The sequence below is a fragment of the Ursus arctos genome, unplaced genomic scaffold (assembly GCF_023065955.2).
Source record: "Ursus arctos isolate Adak ecotype North America unplaced genomic scaffold, UrsArc2.0 scaffold_15, whole genome shotgun sequence".
Lineage (NCBI taxonomy): Eukaryota > Metazoa > Chordata > Mammalia > Carnivora > Ursidae > Ursus > Ursus arctos.
Genome location: NW_026622819.1, coordinates 25,910,574 through 25,928,978, shown reverse-complemented (window position 1 = coordinate 25,928,978; position 18,405 = coordinate 25,910,574). Strand labels below are relative to the sequence as shown.

At 40.7% G+C, this 18,405-nt stretch overlaps 1 protein-coding gene across 6 annotated transcripts in view; it reads left to right on the top strand.

The window, feature by feature from the left end:
• The window catches only part of ADAMTS12 (ADAM metallopeptidase with thrombospondin type 1 motif 12), a 292,638-nt gene that overhangs the window by 74,216 nt on the left and 200,017 nt on the right, over positions 1-18,405 (top strand). The window contains exon 1 of one of the 6 annotated variants that reach the window (XM_057312188.1): positions 13,733-14,076. The exons of the other annotated variants lie outside the window; for them this stretch is intronic. The gene's annotated coding sequence lies outside the window, so the exon portion shown is untranslated. Of the gene's footprint in view, positions 1-13,732; positions 14,077-18,405 lie in introns of those variants that run through there. 6 annotated transcript variants of the gene reach the window in all.

Here is an 18,405-nt window from a genome sequence, read left to right as displayed (position 1 = left end):
GGATGCCCTGGGAAATGAAAGCCCATGAACTATCAAGTAGAGACAGGCATTTGCTTTTTTGCGTGTACTTCTACTGGTATATTTTATAGTCCTACTTGTCCTTCCTTCCTGCCTGCCTTCCCTGCCCTTGCCTTCCCTCCTTTCCTCCCTCCCTTCCTTCCCCTCTTTCCCACCCTCTTCCTCCCTTCTTGGTACATTTTCATACCATTCCAGTGAGTCATTGTCAAGTTTAATACACTTATTACCTTGGCTATGTACTTATTTATTGACTAGATTGAGAGAGAGAGAGAGAGAGAGAGAGAGAGACCCAGACCTCTCCCAGAGTTGCTTGTTTGTTTCGGCTGGGGACACATTATTCCAAGGTCTGTTAAGTGCTTAGTTGGGATGAGAGTCACTGTGGTTGTTCAGGGGGAGCCACTTGTGGGCAGGTGTCTTTTCTAGAACAGACTGCAGTGCGAAGTTCTGGGTGTGCTCCACAGCCATTAGCTGGTGATCAAGGCAGGGACAGGGGTGCCCATCGGTTCTGAAATTAATTGGCATCCTTATGAGATCATCTTGACTGAAGGTGACTAAGCGTCACCTTTTCCCTCCTGTTGAGCGAGGCTGGGAGCTCCTTGGTGGCAGGAACTGTGTTATATTGGTCTTCGGTGGTTTGGGACCGAAGCACTCCCTCGCACATGGTAGGCGCTCGGCGTCTATTTAATTCCTGTGGAAGAGTCAGGAAAAAATAGTTCTTTTTCCTGTCTTGCTTGCCTGCACCTCTCAATATCCAGGAGAAAAGCCACTCCCTTTTACATAGGGGAGACTCTTCTGTAACCCCACACAATGATGCAGTAATAATTCCTAGGGGCAGTCATGCCTGAGGGTCCCCCAGGGACTGGGACGTGGAGGGGTCGAGAATGTGGGCAGCTTGGTTGGAAACCAGGAGACAGGCCTTGCTAAGGATGGGTCACAATCCAGGGGAGCCCGTGGATTGGATGCCATTCGATTCTTGAAGGCTTTGTGCTGGCTCCAATTACAAATGTCACTGCCGTACCCCCCTCATATGTGTGGTCACTCAACCACCCGTAGCTGCTCTCTTAAGAAACGTGTTCTCACTATGAATAAACCTTCATGGAAATGGGTAAGGTTTGTCCCAAATACTAGCAATGGTAGGGGTTTCAGGCGATTTGCTAGATAGGTTTAGGAATCTTGCTGACGTGTATGGAGCCCTTTCATCGATGGTCACCTTAAATTTATTGAAGTCCCCGTGTTCCTTCCCCTACTAATCTGTCCTTTTTCTAAAAAGTAGGAACCTTTAGCCTTTATCTCTAGCAACCTGATTTTTTTTTTTTTTTTTTTGGTAAACTTGATGGTAAAATAAAACAATAGGAGGTGACAACAAATGTTAATTTTATTTTATTTTTATTTATTTTTTTTTAATAATGATTTTTTATTATATTATGTTAGTCACCATACAGTACATCCCCGGTTTCCGATGTAAGGCTCGATGATTCATTAGTTGTGTATAACACCCAGTGCACCATGCAATACGTGCCCTCCTTACTACCCATCACCGGTCTATCCCATTCCCCCACCCCCCTCCCCTCTGAGGCCTTCAGTTTGTTTCTCATAGTCCATAGTCTCTCATGTTTCATTCCCCCTTCTGATTACCCCCCCTTCTTTAAAACAAATGTTAATTTTAAAATGTTTCCTGTGTTCTTCCAAGGATGGGAGACGCCTCCTACCTAAGGAGTGACAAGATGTTTCCAAGAAAAAGACATTACTTTTAAAAGGGGAAGTATAATCTTATAATCAGTGAATTGGAAAGACCTAAGGCACTTTTCAGCCATAGAGGAACACACCTCGGCATAAATTTAGCAGATTATGTGATGGCTAACGTGTGTAATGGATGTGATTAGGCCATAATCAATGAAATGATTGACCTTTTTGGTATTGAGCTCAGAGGGATCCCTTTCAGTGAACCAGAAGCCCCACAAAGGTGGAGGGATTGGGAATTTTAATTGTTGTTTCAACTCATTAGGATCAGGCAGGTGTTTGGCACTGGAGGTGGACTGCATAGATAGGATTGAAAGAGGGACAGAAAATGAGTCTTTCCAGAGTCCATTTGATCCGATTATGCCCGCCACCAGGCTGAAGGTTTCCGGGGTGTAGACCATGGGCAGTGTGCCTTAACCTTGTCTGATCACAAGAATCAGCTGTTTTGCCTGTTGAAAACATGGACTCCTGGAACCCAGTCTGATCACGAGGAGAGTCTCAGGAGTATATGTGTGTGGGGTAACGCATGTCAGAATCACCTGGAATCATCAGTCATCTGCAAACTGTGTAAGTCTCCTCATAATGGATGATGATAATCTTTGATGTCTGGTATTATACTATACAGGGGAACAAATATGTGTGTTTAAAAAAAACCTTCCTAGGTGATAAAAGGCTGCCTCCTGTCTTGCTCCCCTGCCCCACCACCCATCCTCATCGGAGAACCACAGATCCAGAAGAATGGACATTTTTTTTAAGGAAATGTATTTCAGTAGCTTTATCAAGGTATCATTTGCATATCATCAAATTTCACCCACTGTTAATTGTACAGTTCAGTGATTTTTGAGTAAACTTAGCAATTGTGAAATCATCACCGCAATACATTTTTAGAGTATTTCTATCACCCAAAAAAGTTCACTCATGCCTATTTGCAGGCAGTTCCCATTCCCAGCCCAGCCCCAGGTAGACATCATTCTCTGTCTCTCAAGATTTGCATTTTAAGGACATTTCATGCAATGGAATCATGCAAGATGTAGACTCTTGTGTCTGGCGTCTCTCACTTAGCATAATACCTTCGAGGTTCATCCATGAAGTTGCTTATATAAGTGGGCCATTCTTTTTATTGCTAAACAGTATTCCATTGTATTGGTAGAGTTTGTTTATCCATTCACCAGCCAATGGACGTTTGGATTGTTTCCAGCTTTGGCTTCCAGCTTTCGGCTGCGTTAAATATGGCTGCTGTGAATGTTGCATGCGAGTCCTGTGTGACTATATGCTCTCCCTTCTCTGAATAGTCACCTGGGAGTGGAATTGTTTGGTTATATGAAGAGTACATGTTTAGTCTTTTGAAAAACTGCCACACTGTTTTCCAGAATAACTATGCTTTTTTACATTCCACCAGTAATATATGAGGGTAGCAGTTCCTCCAGATCTTGGCCAACACTTGGCATTGCTAGTCTTTTAGCTTATAACTGTTCTTCAAATGGGTAGGTAATGGTATATAATTAGGGTTTTAATTTGCATTCCCCTAATAATTAATGGTGTTGAACATCTTTTTGTAAGATTAGTAGCAAGTCATACCTTTTTTAAAAAAAATATTTATTTGAGAGAGAGAGAGCATAATGAGGGGCAGAGCGAGAGAGAAAACTTAGCAGACTCTGTGCTGAGCATGGAGCCCGACTCGGGGCTCAATCTCAAGGTCATGACATGAGCTGAAATCAAGAGTCAGAAGCTTAACCGACTGCGCCAAGCAGGGGCTCCAAGTCATATCTTTATATTAAAGCTTTTGTTTAAATATTTTGCCCACTTTGTAATTGGTTTGTGAGAACATACTGAATACAAGTCTTTTATCGATATATGGTTTGCAAATATTTTCTCCCTCTCTGTGTCATTTCTTTTTCTAAAAGATCTTTTGAAGAGAAAAAAATTTTAATTTTGTTTAAGTTCAGTTTATTAATTTTTTCTCTTAGGTGTTGTGCTTTTGGTATCATATGTAAGAACTTTTTTTTTTTTTTGCCTTATACAAGGTCACAGTGATTTTCTCCTCATGTAGTTTTAGTCTTTCCATTTAGGCTTATGATCCATTTTGAGTTCATTTTTGTATATGGTGTGAGGTAAGTACCATCTTCATTCTTTTCCATATAGATCTCCAGTTGTCTGAGCTCCATTTCCTTTCCCCTTTTCCCTGTCCTGTCCCCATTAAATTGCCTTGGCTACTTCATTAAAAATTAATTGACTTAAGAGTGAAGGTTAATTTCTGAGCTCTCTGTTCTCTTCCATTGATGTATATGTCTTTCCTTACACCAATATGTCTTGATTATGGTAGTTTTATAGTAAGTTTTGAAATTAGGTAGTGAATTTCCAACCTCGTTCTTCTTTATAAAAGCTATTTTGGCTATTCTAGGTAACTTTCATTTAATATAAATTTTAGGATCATCTGGTTATTTTCTACAAAAAAGAATGCATCCAGAATTTTGATAGGATTGTGTTGAATCTACAGGTCAGTCTCTGGAGAATTTCTCAAAACTGTATCCTCAGTCCTTGAACATGGTATGTCTTTTCAGCTATTTAGAAATTCTTTAATTAATCTCAGTGATGTTTTACAGATTTCAGAGTACAAATATTGCACACGTATTTAAAAATTGACTTGTAATTGTCTATTCTTCTTGATTGTGTTTGTTTAATTTAATGTCCTAGTCATACTGGCTTCGGAAAAAGTTGGGAGGTTTTTCCTTCTATTCTGCTTCCTGAAAGAGTTTGTATAGGATTGGTATTATTTCTTCCTGAAATATTTGATAGAATTTACCAGTGAAGACATCGAGTCTTAACTTTTCTTTGCAGGAAATTTTTAACTACTAATTCAGGTTTTAAAATTTTTTTATCTGTTGCATATATGAATTGAGACTGTCCATCTTGTTACCTCAGAGCCTAAAGTCTGAGAGACTAAATGTCTGTGTCCATGGCTGCCCTGTCGACTTGATCCCAGAAAACACTTGCTATTCCTAATGCATTATAGCAGCAAGAATTCTGTTTCTACCAGCATAGTGTTCTTGGTGAAAGTAAAAAAGACAGAAGAAAAGAGAAGAAGGAGTTTGTCAGTTTTTACCTGGAAACTTCAGAGTTTTATCTGGAAACTTCTGCTGTCCTACCACTGACATTCTCTGATATTACTCCTCCTGCATGACTTCCAGTAACTCCTGAGATGGTGCTGGCAGCGAGAAGGGGAAGGACCACTTCCACATTTATTGGACTCAGCTCAGGAGAGATGTTATAAAAACAAGAAGTCAGCGGGGTATCAAAAGGTGCCTGACCCAGTGGGATGAAGTTAGCTCTGCACCTTTTGAAGCAATGTGATTTAGAAAACAATTTTTAAAGATTCTGTATTTATTTATTTGAGAGAGCGAGAGAATGAGAGAGAGGAGAGAGAGAGCGAGCATGAGCAACCGCGGAGGTAGAGGGACAAGCAGACTCCCCACTGAGCAGGGAGCTTGATGCGGACTCAATCCCAGGAGCCTGAGATCATGACCTGAGCCGAAGGCACTTAACCCACTGAGCCACCCAGGCGCCCCTAGAAAACATTTTGAGTATACTGTTAGCCTGATGAAGTCCTGAATACCGATGAAGAATTCGTATTTGGTAGTATAAATGAAAATTCAGAGTCTCTTACAGATCTTTACATAGGAAACTCTCCAACCCTGTTTTCTTGTCACTGTGTGAATCACCTGAGCTTACTACTCTCCTTTCAACTCTTCCGATTCCTGTGAAAACCTCACCTTAATGAGCCCCCCTGAGTTTTTATGGACAGCAGCCAGTGACGGTCACCTGTGCTTTTTGTCTGCAAACCTATCATTGAGCCCTTACCTCTTAAGCATCTCCCTGTACCCTGCACGAGTGGGTCACATTTCTAGTGTCAGAAGGAGTCTTTAGTTACTTAGAAACTTCCTTCTTTCAGAGAGCAAGGATCATGTGAGGCATCTGATCTCCTTCCTAACCGGCTGACTGGAAAGCTCAGGGCAGATTTAACTTTTAACTGCAGCGGGGCTCAAGGTCGGCCTCCATGGTGGAAGTACTTGAATTTTACCCTTCCTCAAGGATTGAGTTTTCGACTTCTATCTTAAACTTCTTGTGTGGTTTTTTTAGAAAGAACCCTGCATATGTTTGGCAACCAGTGGTATATATATTCATATTTATTATTTTTAAAAGTGGTCCTGCTCTGTCCAGGGCTGTAAGCAAAGTAGCGATGGTAATGTGGCTGTCGTTGCTGATGTTCCCCAGCCTCCCCGCCCTCACTCCCACTCGGGGCTTGTATTCCCCTCTCTCTGTGGGCCCTTTATCCACCTCAGAAATCCTATTCTCTCATATTCCCCCATTTGTTGCTCTGTCCCTCCACAACCCCGAAGTATAAATGACTAATAATAGCTTTACTTATTCTCCTCAGGAGGGGTTTATATTTTCTGGGGTCAAAGCCCTGAGATAGAGAGGAGAGGTTCCATTGATGGGCTGTAGGCTTGTGCCAAGGATGACTTCTCTGAGCAAGGGGACACTCTGGGTGCTTTTCCTCCAGCGGTTCCCAAACATCTTCACTCTGGCTTTCAGCCTCTGTCACCTGGGGAGCTGAGAATAGAGGCAGATTCTCAGGCCCTGTCACCCAGAGATTCTGACGCAGTAGGTTGGAGCTGGAGACTTAGAATCTGTATTTTTACAGCATTCCTCTCTTTTCTCCCCTCGGTGACTTTCAGGGTCCTAGTATCACTTTCAAAGAGTTGAAAACATGATTTTCACACACACACACACACACACACACACACACACACACACACACACGAAAGTTTAGTTCATTAGAGAGGAACCAGCAGCCTAGTAATGCTGGTCAAAGCAGAGCACAAGCCACAGGAGGTGCGAGTGCTGGGGTAAGAACGCCAGGTCCCATGCAGAATGGCTTAATGGGATGCGAGGCAATAAAAATGAACCTCCAGGGCTCTGTTCTCTCTGGACAGTAACCCTTTGCATTTCTTCTGGACAACATCATTCTCAGCTTTGTCATCATGTACAAGCTAACCCTAACTTCACAGAGTCTGGACTCTCATCAGAGGTAAATAGTACCTTGGGGCACCGGGCCAGCTCATTCAGTGAAGAGCATGGGACTCCTGATCTCGGGGTCGTGAGTTTGAGCCACATGTTGGGTGTAGAGATTACTTAAAAATAAAAAACCAAAATCTTAAAAAAATGGTACATTGTCACTTAAATGAGAGGACATTCCTCTGGAGAATTAGACAGCCTTTTAGCGGGCCTGGTAGTGTGCTAGTATGAAGTCGGAGGGAAATGCTGCCATCCTTTTGCCTTATTTTAAAGTTTTTGATAATTTCTCATAACATGTACAACCATGCTTAGAAATAACTAGCACAGTTCACCTCCATTGAGGCAACCCCAAAATGTGTTATTTGGTGCCAAATTGGCTTAAATGTCATTTCCTCTGGGGAGTCTTTCCTGGAATTCCTAGGTTCTTGTGTGCTCTTACAGAATCCTACACTTTCCTTATCAGGACCTTTATGACAATAGGTTTTCATTGCTTGTTTAGTTCTCTGTGTTCCTCACTGAAATGTAAGCTCCACAGGGTTGGAGCGTCTACTTCGTTCACTGTTGTATTTTCAGGGCTTTCGAGGAGGAGCTGGCGCATAGGAAGCACCTAACACATGCTTCTTGATTGGGTGAATCGAAGTGATGATCTCAGACCAGATTCATGCGAAGTGAAAGAAAAATCCAATATGGTGGGTTCGGAGGAAACCCACCAGCTGCTTTCCTTGGCCAATGTTTGATGGCCAAAAAAGCTATTCTTTTGGTAGCTCCGGGTATGTGGTTCTGTGCTAGGCTCCTGAAAAAAGGCATTTTACATCATCCAGACCTGCTTGGGGTTAAGCAGGATACAGGTGTAGGGTAGACCAAGAAGACTGATACATATCATCTGCTTCTCAGTTTTATGCGTATAGTTAGGTCTACGCTGCTACAGGGAGTTGGGGGAATTCTGAGTCCAGTTACTAAGAATCCACATAGACAAACAGACCCTAGTTTATCACGCTGATGGCTACAGTGGTGTAGCTGTGACAAGCCATGACGTAGGCTCTGTAGATGACACACACATACCTGGAGTAGACGCCAGGCCATAAATGGTCTGACAGGGGCTTCCATTTTATAGACAATGTAGTTCAGCCATCAGCATCTGAGGCTCTCTGCAGGCTCTCTAAGGGGGAAGAAAGAAAACTCAAGGGGGCATGGTTCTTAAAGCTGTGAAAACTTCTCTGCCTCCTGTTACCCAGCTCTGACCAAAATATTGAGAACATGACCTTTCTTAGCTTTGAGTAGACTGATTATTAAGAAGTTGGCCAAAAAGTTACTGTGTTGAGCCTCAATTCAAGAAGAGACAGGTCCTGGAGCCTGAAATAGCATTGAACAGAAAGATGAGCAACAAATGCTCTTCTTGAAAGGACAAAGAAGAACTGGAACGGAAGATTCAATCAAGAACAGCTCACACTTTCTGGAATCCTGGCTATCCCTTATATCTTTGCTGGTATGGGCTTTGTGTGCAGAGTCTTTTCAGTTGTCTAAAAGATTCTACTCCTGAGCTGTAAAGTACTACTCATTCTGGAAGGCTCAGCTCACAGACATCCCCTTTATGAAAACTTCCCAGTTGAAATTAATTTCTCTTTGTACATCCACAGCATGGTATCTCTTGCTTTGGTATCTCTTCCTCATGCCTTTATCTAGAAAGCAAAATACAAGCCTTATTCATATGTGCATCACATGTGGTGGTGCTTATCTTAATGTACTTCAAATAGTAGGTGCTCAAAATAAATTGAATCCAGTGAAAACTAGCTCAGCTCTTAAGAGTAAAGCAGACCTGTCTATAAGACAGAACTCTCATTGTGCAGGGGCGCCTGGGTAGCGCAGTCGTTAAAGCGTCTGCCTTCGGCTCAGGGCATGATCCCGGCGTACCGGGATCGAGTCCCACATCGGGCTCCTCCGCTGGGAGCCTGCTTCTTCCCCTCCCACTCCCCCTGCTGTGTTCCCTCTCTCGCTGGCTGTCTCTCTGTCACATAAATAAATAAAATCTTTAAAAAAAAAAAAAAAAGAACTCTCATTGTGCAAAGGGGTGAAGCAGACCCTACTGTCTTCTTTCCAAGAACCCTGCAGAAAAAGGCTCTCAATTTTCATTCATATATGTACTTTACTATGTATGCATGTGGGCACAAATGGGACCTGTCTCCATCTCTTTTCCTAAAATATATATATTTTTAATTCTGCCATGATTTTTGTTCAATGTCCTGATCTCCCATATGTTTTCTAAATGAGTAATAGAACATCTTAGGAGGAGTTATGTCTAGATTGCAATGGTAAATAAGTTTCATTTCACAATGTCAAGTTTTATTAATTGGTAGAGGATGCCTGGGTAGCTCGTTGAGAGGATCTGTGATGTGGATGGAAGAAGAGAGTGTGCTAGAAAGGAATAGTAGTGTCTGCTGAACACAGCACAGGGCCATGTAGGTGAGGCGGGAGGCAGCATTGGGGAGCGTGGTTTTTGCCATCTCTGGTGTAGCTGGATTCTACTAGCTCCGTGCAAGGAAATGGCTGCTGCAAATCTAAAATTAAATTACATAAAATTTACTTGTTGAAAGGAACCACAAAGGGTATCTAGTCTGCAACATCATTTTCCTTGACAGTGTTATCACTTTAAGGACAATGGGTATTTTTCTCTCTCTTTTTTTTTTTTTGCAGTTTTTATTTATATTGTGGTAAAATACACATAATATAAAATTTACAGTCTTCATCATCTCTGTATGTACGGTTCTGTGGAATTAAATATATTTGCATTATGAATCTATCCGCAGAACTCCTTTCATCTCACAAAAATGGAAACTCTATTATTAAACAAACTTTATTTTTTACAATTTCACTTTTTTAAGGGAAGTTTTGGGTTCACAGCAAAATTAAGAGGAAGGTACAGAGATTTCCCATATACTCCCCGCAGCTTCATGTGCATGGCCTTTCCCATTATCGGCACTCTTGCTAGAGTGGTACGTTTACAACTCATGAACCGGTATTAACACATCATACTCACCCTAAGTCCATAGTTACATCAGGGTTCACTCTTGGTGGTGTACATTCTATGGGCTTGGTCAAGTGTATGATGACACATATCCATTAATATAGTATTATACACAGTGTTTTCACTGCTCTAAAAATCCTCTGTGCTCTGCTTATTCATCCCTTCCCCACCACCAATCCCTGGCATCCATCAATTTTATTGCTGTCTGCATAGTTTTGCTTTTTCCAGAACACCAGATAATTGGAATCAGACAGAATGCAGCCTTTTCAGATTCATTTCCTTCGTTTAGTAGTATGCATTTAAGTTTACTCCAAGTCTTCTCATGGCTTGAGAGCTGATTTATTTTTAGTGCTGAATAATATTCCATGGTCTGAATACACAATCCATCTATTCACCTACTGAGGGACATCTCATTTGTTTCCAAGTTTTGGCAATTATGAATAAAGCTGCTGTAAGTGCAGGTTTTTGTGTGAACATAAGTTTTCAACTCCTTTGGGTAAAAACCAAAGAGCCTGATTGCTGCATTGTATGGTAAGAGTATGTCTAGTTTTGTAAGAAACCACCAAACTGCCTTCCAAAGTGGCTGTTCCATTTTGTATTCTCACCAGCAGTGAATGAGAGTTCCTGTTGATCCACATCCTCAGTAACATCTGATGTTGTCAGTGTTCGAGACTTGGACCATTCTAATAGGAGGACAGTGGTAACTCTTTGTTGTTTTAATATGCATTTCCCTAATGACATATGATGTGATGCATCTTTTCATCTTTCTATTTGTCATCTGTATATCTTTTTTGGTGAGATGTGTGTTAAGGTTTTTGGCCCATTTTTTAATCAGATTGTTTGTTTTCTTATTGTTGAATTTAAGAGTTCTTGTTATATTTTGAGTAACAATCCTTTATCAGATGTGTCTCTTGTGAACATTTTCTTCCAGTCTGTGGCTTTTCTTCTCGTTTCTTGATGTTGTCTTTTTCAGAGCACAAATTTTTAATTTTAATGAAGTCTAGCTAATCAGTTGTTTATCTCCTGGGTCATGCCTTTGTGTTGTATCTTGAAAGTCATTGTCATACCCAAGGTGATCTAGGTTTTCTTCTATGTTATCTTCTAGGAATTTTATAATTTGTGTTTTACATATAGGTCAGTGATGTATTTTGAATTAATTTTTGTGAAGTGTGTAATGTCTGTGTCTAGATTATTTATTTATTTATTTGCATTTGGATGCCAGTTGTTCCATCACTATTTGTTGGAAAGATTATCTTTGCTCCATTGTATTACTTTTCTCTTTTGTCAAGGATCAGTTGACTGTATTCATGTGGGTTAATTTCTGGGCTCTTTGCTTTGTTCTGTTAATCGGTTTGTTCATTCTTTTGCCAATACTGTACTGTCTTGATTACTGTAGCTTTAAAAAAATATTTTATTTTATTGTTTTATTTTTTAAAAATATTTTATTTATTTATTTATTCGATAGAGAGCAGGTAAGGGAGAAAGAGAAGGAGTGCATAAGTGGGGAGAGGGGCAGAGGGAGAGGGAGAAGCAGATTCCCCACTGAGCAGGGAGCCCGACATGGGGCTTGATCCCAGGACCCTGGAATTATGATCTGAGCCAAAGACAGATGCTTTACTGATTGAAACACCCAGGCGCCCCTTGATTACTGTAGCTTTATAATAAATCTTGATGTTGAGTAGTGTCAGTCCTCCAACTTTGTTCTTCTCCAATATTATGTTGGTTATTCTGACTTTTTTTTTTGCCTCTCCATATAAACTGTAGAATTAGTTTGTTGATATCCACAAAATAATTTGCTAGGATTTTGATTGGGATTGCATTGAAAATATAGGTCAAGTTGGGAAGAACAGACATCTTGACAATACTGAGTCTTCCTATCCATGAACATGGACCATCTCTTCAATTATTTAGTTCTTCGATTTCCTTCATCAGAGTTTTGTAGTTTTCCCCATATAGAATTTTTGCATATTTTGTTAGGTTTATACCTAAGTTTTTCATTTTGGGGGTGCTAACATAAATGGTATTGTGTTTTTAATTTCAAATTTCATTTGTTTTCATTGCTGGTATATAAGAAAGTAATTGATTTTTTTTCTATTTTTAAAATTTTTTTTATTATGTTATGTTAGTCACCATACAGTACATCATTAGTTTTTGATGTAGTGTTCCATGATTCATTGTTTGCGTATAACACCCAGGGCTCCATGCAATATGTGCCTTCCTTAATACCCATCACCGACCTATCCCAATCCCCCACCCCCATCCCCTCTGAAGCCCTCAGTTTGTTTCCCAGAGTCCATAGTCTCTTGTGGTTCATTCCCCCTTCTGTTTACCCCCCCTTCCTTCTTCCCTTTCTTCTCCTACCGATCTCCCTGCTATTTCTTATGTTCCATAAATGAGTGAAACCATATGATAATTGTCTTTCTCTGCTTGACTTATTTCACTTAGCATAATCTCCTCCAGTCCTTGCCCATGTTGCTGCAAATGTTGGGTAATCATTCTTTCTGATGGCTGAGTAATATTCCATTGTGTATATGGACCACATCTTCTTTATCCATTCATCTGTTGAAGGGCATCTCGGCTCCTTCCACAGTTTAGTAATTTATTTTTTAATATTAACTTGTATCCTACAGCTTTGCTTTAAACTTTATTAGTTCCAGGAGTTTTTTTGTTGATTCTTTTGTATTTTTTAAAGTATTTTATTTATTTATTTGTCAAAGAGAAAGAGAGAGAGAGCAAGTGCACAAGCAGAGGGAGTGGCAGGCAGAGGGAGAAGCAGGCTCCTCACTGGGCAAGGAAGAGCCTGATGGGGGACTTCATCCCAGGACCCTGGGATCATGACATGAGCTGAAGGCAGACACTTAACTCACTGAGCCACCCAGGCACCCCTCTTTTGTATTTTCTATGTACATAATCATGTCATCTGTAAACAAAGACAATTCTGTGTCTTCCTTTTCAATCTGTGTACCTTTTACTTCTTCCTCCCTCCCTTCCTTTTTTTTCTTTCTTTCTTTTTTTTTGGGGGGGGGGTCTTTTTGCATTAGCTAGAAGTTCCTGTATAATGTTGAAAAGCAGTGGTAAGATAGGACATACATACTTGCCTTGTACTTGATCTTAGTGGGAAAGCTTCAAGTTTCTCACTATTAAGTGTGATGTTAGTTGTATGGTTTTTATAGATATTTTTATCAAGTTTTTTGTTTCCTCTGGTATGCTGAGGTATAGTATTTTTGGCATTTATCCTACATGGTGTTATCTGAGCTTCCTGGGCCTGTGGTTTGGTTTCTGGCATTAATTTGGGGGAAATTCTCAGTCATTTTTTATTTCAAGTATTTCTTCTATTCCTTTCTTTCTTTGTTTCTTCTCCTTCTGGTATTTCCATTATGGGTAAGTTACACCTTTTATGGTTGCCCTGACAGTTCTTGAATAATGTGTTCTTTTTTTTTCCCCCCAGTCTTTGTTCTCTTTGATTTTCAGTTTTAGAGGTTTTTATTGGTATATACTCAAGTTCAAAGTTTCTTTTCTCAGGCCTGACCAATCTGCTAATAAGCCCATCAAAGGCATTCTTTATTGCTGTTATAGTGGTTTTGATTTCTAGCATGTTTTTTTGGTTCTTTCTTAGGATTGCCATCTCTCTGCTTACATTTCCCATCTGTTCTTGCATGCTGTCTACATTATCCATTAGAGCTCTTAGCACATTAATCATATTTGTTCTAAATTCCTGGTCTGATAATTTCAACATCCCTGCCATGTCTGGTTCTGATGCTTGCTCTGTCTCTTCAAATTGTGTTCTTTGCCTTTTGGTGTGCTTTGATATTTTTTAAAGAAAAATTGTGTATGTTTATACATGATGTTTTGATATACATAGTGAAATGATTACTGTAGTCAAGCTAATTAACATCCATCTTCTCACCTAGTTACCATTTTGGGGGGTAATTTTTTCTTGATAGGTGGCATGATATACCAGATGGAAGGAATTGCCACGAATAGACCTTAGTCATGTGGTGGTGAGGTTTAGGGGAAGGGAAAGTGTTCTGTAGTCCTGTGATTAGGTCTCAGTGTTTTAGGGAGCCTCGCCTCTGGGCTGTGAACTTCAGATTGATTCTCAGTTTTTTCCTCCTCTGTAGATGGGACAAGATGGGCTTGAGTGGACTGGCGTTGGCTATTTCCTTTTTCCCATGTGGAAGGCTAGAGCTGTTTAAAGTTGGGTATTTCCTTTCCCTAAGGTAAGTCGGGCTCCGATAACACCCAAGCAGATTAGGGTCTGGTGAACTAGCTTCTTCTGAAGGCAGGCTTGGTGAAGAACAGTGTTCTGCAGTATTTCAAAATGGTTCCTTTTGCTCTCCTCCTGCCAGAAGAATGAGGGGATTTTTTTCCTGATATTTATTGTGTGGTTTTGGCCAAGTTTCACAGTTTTGTAGGGGCCCCTTATAAAAGAGTCACCTTGGTGTTAATTCTCAGAGTTGTCTATGCTGAGCCTCCAGTAATGTGTCAAAATTACAGTTGAAGTTTTCCCCACTCTGGTTCCCATGGCGGTTTCCACTCACGAGTCTGTTCCGGTAAGCTGCTGTTGTCTGTATTCACCAGTCTGTCTCTCCAGTCCTGGGCATAGCAGTTTGCCCCGTGTCCTCCCTTCTTTTCTACATCTAAGAAGAGTTGTTGATTTTTCAGTCTGTTGAGGTTTTTACTTGTTAGGATGGAATGGTGACTACCTAGCTCCTTACATGTATTAATGGGAAACTAGAAATTCCCTCTGTATCTATTTTTGCTGGATAAATATTCATTTCTTAGTTTAAAATTTTAGTAATAAAAACTAATTACTTTAGGAGGTTTAGAATATACAAGAAAATAGAAAAGAGGAAATAATCATGCAGAATGGGACTCAGTCAGTGTCTTGGTGAATATCTCTCCACTTCATCACTGAGGTCTGATCTTGTTTTCCTGTAATTCATCAAGATCTGCTCAAGGACTGAGACCCATTCAGACAGATTGAAAACTTAGTAAGATACTTCTTCCAAAGTTATTTTAATTGATTTTCAGGAAACAAATTCTTTATTCACTTTAAGCCAACAATCTAATTATGGATTTTAAGCATCAGTTATTCAACATTTGTCACTGAACAGATATATGTTGGGCACCTACCTGGTGTTGGGCCAGATTCTAAGTAATGGTGGTGATACAGCATTGAACGAAATAGACAAAAACTCCTCCCCTCATGGAACTGACATAGTAGTGTGGAGAGTGACATTAGACGAGATTGCACCAGTTAATCTACGCCTATATATAGTATGAAATAAGTGCTAGGAAGAAAAATAAAGGAGGAAGGTAGATGGGGAGTGCTAGGGTGGGAGCTGTTTACATTTTTGTTTCCATGGTCAGAGGAGGATTTTCTAGAAGATGACATGAGAAGTGTACGTGTGTCTGGAGGAAGGGGATGAGAGCAGAATTTGAAGGCAGGGATCCTGAAAAAAAAAATCACGATTTCAGTGATTCAAAGTGGACTCTCTGCTTAGACCTCTGAGTTTTTCTGAATGCATATTTCAGTCAGATTTGGGAAGCACCTTTTAAAACATTTTCGTATTGCCAAAAAACCCCAGAGGAAGCTGGAGACATAAAATTGGTGAGAGCTGGACTTATTTGGAGTTCCTAATATGTCCTGGGAGAAGCTGAATCACAGGCAGTTGAAGACACCCCTTCCCCCAAACAGTGTACAACAGTGTACAAGTTACAAATAGTGAGAAAGGATTCAGCAATGTTTCTGCTATTTCCCAGGGGACTCCAGGAAGATTGAAACTTGATCCGAATGGGATCTCTAGTTCCCTACAGATTTCAGATTTTCCTATACTCAGTTCATTATCAGAAACAACTTGGTCCCAGTGCATAAGACCATTTCCTCCTGAATGCCGTTGAGGTCACACAGACTGTTCTGGGAAGGTCTCTTTGGAAGCTTTGGAATGAAAATGTGTTTAAAACCATGAGCTCATGCTTTCCATGGATGAGACTTTTTCTGATGAACTGTCACATTATTAAAAAACACCCATCCACCATCCCAGGCATGAGTTAATTTGAAAGAAAACTATTAGTAAAGCAGAATTGTGATTTACAGCAAAATAAGTTATTGTGATTTTTCTGCTGAAAATGATAGAGGGATGTGCGTATGTATTACTTGCAGATTTGTGTATATAGCTTTATTTGCCTGTCACTGTACCCACGGGAAGAAGACAGGGAGGGTGTTATAGTTTTCATTTTTCATCTGAAAAGGCTTAGGTCCAAGAGATTCTGTGACTTCCATTTCACTCCAGTGCCTCCCACCTCAGAGTCCCAAATTCTATGTCAAGACATCTAGAAAGAACTGAATATCTCAGTGCCTTCTGTTTCTAATTTTTCTTCTGAGTGGGAAGAGAGCTGTATTTCAACCCAACTTGACATTTTCTTTGTGCTGATTTGGCAGAAACTCCCGGGGCTGAGATGAACTCCCACCGCCGTAACTGGCTTAAGGTGAATACAGTGGCCTCTTTTTTAAGTTCTTTCACATTCTTTAGTCTGGACCAAGTAGCTACAATTTCCAGAGAGCAAAATTAGCCCTTTCCGTCAACCCCAGGGCTGGATACTAGCTTGCATCTAAATTTAGGTCATGTCTTTTATTTAGAACTGGCACTCCAATTCTAGCTGGCACCGTCTCACCTTTTGCACTTGGTGTATGTAAGCATATTGTGTGAATTTCCTTTTGCCACTTTAACAAATTACCACAAGACATGTGGTTTAAAACAACACAGATTTATTATCTTGCCGTTGTGGAGGTCGGTAGTTTGACATGGGTCTCAGTGAGCTGAGAGCAGGGTGTCAGCAGGGCTGCGTTCCTTCTGCAGACTTGATGATAAATTGTTTCCTTCCTTTTTCTCACTTCTAAGAAGTCCCTTTCATGGCTTACGTCCTTATTTCTCCATCGTCGAAGACAGCAACGCTGGGCCAAGTCTTTTTCATACTGCCATCTGTGTAGGTCGCTCTGGCTCCATCTTCATTTGTGATAACCCTTTGGATGACATCAGCCCCCCCCCCCATAATCCAGGCTAATCTCCCATCTCTGATTAGCAAACTTAATTCTATTGGCATTCTTTATTTCTCTTTGCCATGTTATCTAACTTACTCGCAATTTCTGGAAATTAGGACATGGACATCTTTGGGGGGCCTTATTTTGCCTACAACATATATATTATCTTGTTTTCTAATTGTCTTCTTTTAACAGTGCGCGTTTTAGTATATAACAGTTTGGGTAGGGGCATCTGGGTGGCTCAGCTGGTTGAGCATCTGACGCTTGGTTTTGACTCAGTGGTGATCTCAGGGTCGTGAGATCGAGCCCTGAGTTGCGCTCCCTACTCAGTGGGGAGTCGAATAAATAAATAAATCTTTAAAAAAAAAACCCAACCCCCAATTTGAATAGTTTATCATGCCACTAAATATTCCTGAACACTGTAATAAGTGGGATCCTGTTTTCCTATGAGGAACATTCGAACCAAATAAATTATAAATAAAACTCACATAATATACTATAAAATAAAAGGTACGGACACTAAAACCTTTTAAATTAGTTAGAATCATAATATTAAACCATAAGCCCTGTATAGCAAAGATGAATGTATTCTGTCCAATAATTATACATTGTATTTCCAAGTACCTAAAATGCTAGCAAAGTATGGTTTTAACTTCATCATTTAACTACGATTAAAAAGTATCTTGGCAAGTCAAACATCCATAAAATACTTGGTTAATAAGAATTTTCCTTGTGATTCAAACAGGCTTCTGAAATGGCGATTTTGATAACCTCAAAGCCTCCAGAAGCTGAACGCCGTTACTTCCTTGTGGCTGGCGGCTGTATTCAAAACCACCCCTCTGGCTTGGGAGATGTGCTTTTCAAAAACTTGTCTACCCTTCTCCCTCTTTTGCTGTGAAGTAAACAGGGAGTGACCGAGAAGAGGAAGTGAAGGTGACAGGGTGGCCCGGAGCACAAAGGAACAGTGCAGCCCCCTCGGCCACCAGGGAGACGCGGGAGTGTCCACAGGCACTGCGCTCAGATCTGCCCACTGGCGGGGGTCTGAATGCCTCTCAGAACGTTTTCTTACAGCTTTAAAAGCCTTTTTTAACACAATATGTGCCTGATGGAACCCTGTTAGTTTATCTACTGATTAAGAACACCTCTCACCCTGTGTTAGTGCCTTTTAATGAGTTTATTTCATGTCCTTTCCACATTCCCGCTCGATAGATTTCAAAGAAGGGTGTACTTGTTTGCTCCTTTTCTGCCCCGTTTCTCCTTGCTCCAGATTCATCCTTCCCACTCTGCCCTCTTCCACTTCTTCCGTTCTTCTTTTGCCCTTCTCTGCTGATCCAGTGTATTTGTCCATCTGACTTCCTCCCTGTCCATGTTCTCCAGCCCCACTGCCCCCCACCTCTCTGCTCTCAGCGGCTTTACCTGCAGCCCCCAGTTCGTCATGTGATTGCATGGACTGGTGACTGCATATTCGGAGCAGAGTGTATTCTGAAAGCACGTCAATGAAAAC